A 2,272-nucleotide genomic window follows, 5' to 3' on the forward strand; every position below is an offset into this window, starting at 1 on the left:
TGCCCATGAGGTCATAACTTGAGCTCCCATGTATGTGCTCTGTCCAAAATCACCCCATCTCTTTTCTAACATGCATTATCTCCTGCTACTGTCTGAGAGGACTCAAATTACTACTCCTCCTCTGTGCTACCATAGTCCTACAGATGTTAGTAAGGAAAGCAAGACAAACATTGCTAATGCTATTTTTCATGCGCAGGATTGATTTTAACCCTGTATGTTCTGAACCCCTTCCTCCAGACCCTTTTGCTCTATTTTATTTCCTGTAGAATTGCATGTGATGGACATTAAAGAAGCGAAAAAAGACAACAGAAACATAGAGTACTTTGTTTGTTATTTTCCTTCCAGTAGCATGGCTAGAAAACTGTATTTAATAGCTGAACAGACTCTTCTAGAACTGGTAATTAACATGTAACTTGCCAAGAGTTTTAGGCCATATTTATCCCAGACCAGCATTGGTGCAGGTATACTGTATAAGGGAGAGATTGTAGTCTCTGAAGGACTTGCACTGAAGCACAAGAAAGGAATGAGAAATGAGGAGGGGCAGAGGGAAATCACTATATCCTGACTGCAGCCGCCTCACACCATTTATTGCCTCACTGGAAGGACTTAGTATGACCCACGGCAATAACAAGGAGGAGGAGTATGGAGGAAATCTGAGCCTAGCAAAGAAAGGCTGTTTTTCCCCTTAAGTGACTTTATATCCCAATACCCACATCAGTAACTAAATACTTATGCTAGCTGGCAACAAATGGAGGTATAGTCCCCAAGTTAAGCTGTTTTGGCCATGACACTGTGTGGTGACTTCCCTGTCTTAGCCTAAAAGCTTTCTTTCTCCCATTTCTCCCCTTTTCTCCCCTATCCCATTGAGTGGGGGACACTGAACAACAGCTCTGTGTATGCTTGCCTGTTGGCCAGGGCCAACCAACCACTATCATCCAGGCAAGCCTGACAATCAAAGAATTGCCAGGAGAACTGAGCTTACTGAAATATGTTTTGTGATACTTGGAAGCCATCTACTGGACAGCTAAAAAGAACACAATATCCTTCATAGGTAAGTGCTAAATTTGTCATCTGGAATGCAAAGGCTGCTCGTTTTCAACGTTCGTAAAGTGAAGTGTATCACAATGCTGAAAATTACTACTGTGGGGAAAACATTCAGATGAACATGACAGCTTAAATAGCAGCTAGTAACTCCCTGTGTCCTATGCATTATAAACTTCAGCAGTTGCTGCACACCAACTTGCACAACAGCATTCAAATTAGTTGCCTCCACATTTCAACAAAGAGTTATTTATGGCCAAATGCTTCACTAAAGTGGAAGATGTTTTGGTTCAATGCCCTCCCAAGGCATTAACCTTTGAATTATGCTAATTTAGGATGTGCTGGAAGATGAAGGCATTCAGGACCAATGCTATTTCATGTTTTCCTCTCACCAGCATTGTTGACCGTGCCACAGGTCCCAGCAATGCTCCGGCCATCCTCCTCGCTCACTGGCCTTGGCTGACACAAAGGTTTATTGCTCCTGAAAAGAGATGCAAATAAGACAAGCCCCAGGGAGATACCTTTTCTGCACTTACCTCTTTTACCTGCTAGGTACATCACCTGCTTTCTCAAGAGCACGTGGATTTCCCAACCTGACCTTTTCTTCAGAATCAGGAGCTTTCAGAAAAAATGAAAACTCAAAGAAGTTAGTACAGTAATGGCACTAACTTAACAGGGTGGGATTACTATAACACTGCTTAAGTACAGAGAGACAGGGAAATCCAACCACTGGCAAGAAAACCCCAAACCAAACCAAAACAAGCATTCCTTCAATCTGTGCTTTTAGGCAGATTACAAACTGCATTTCAAAATCTCTTTCTGGATTTATTGCTAAGACTTACAGTTATCCTCATCAGAAACTCCTCTATCTTCACATCCCAGTTCTGTTCCTGTGGTGATTCAGCTAGCATCTCTGGCATCCGCTAAGCCAGGAGATCTGTTTCAACACATCCCTTCTGGATTCTTGGTACGTAACATGTAGAGCTGGAAGATTTGTGCTGGTAACTGCCAACTCCTACTACAGTTAGTGAGGAAAACCTGACTCTTCCAGAGACCCCCCTCCTCTGACTGCATGCCACTGCCCTCCACTGACAAGGCAGAGAAACAAAGGTGACCTCACTCAGATGCAAACATCCATACTGGCAAAATAAATTCCACTGTTTGTTTCAGATCTTTATTAACCCCTCTGCTATTAATATGCTCAAGATAACAAAAACATACACAGGGACAA

The sequence above is a fragment of the Melanerpes formicivorus genome, unplaced genomic scaffold (assembly GCF_026170545.1).
Source record: "Melanerpes formicivorus ecotype bairdi unplaced genomic scaffold, bMelFor1.0.p_v2 SCAF_61, whole genome shotgun sequence".
NCBI lineage: Eukaryota > Metazoa > Chordata > Aves > Piciformes > Picidae > Melanerpes > Melanerpes formicivorus.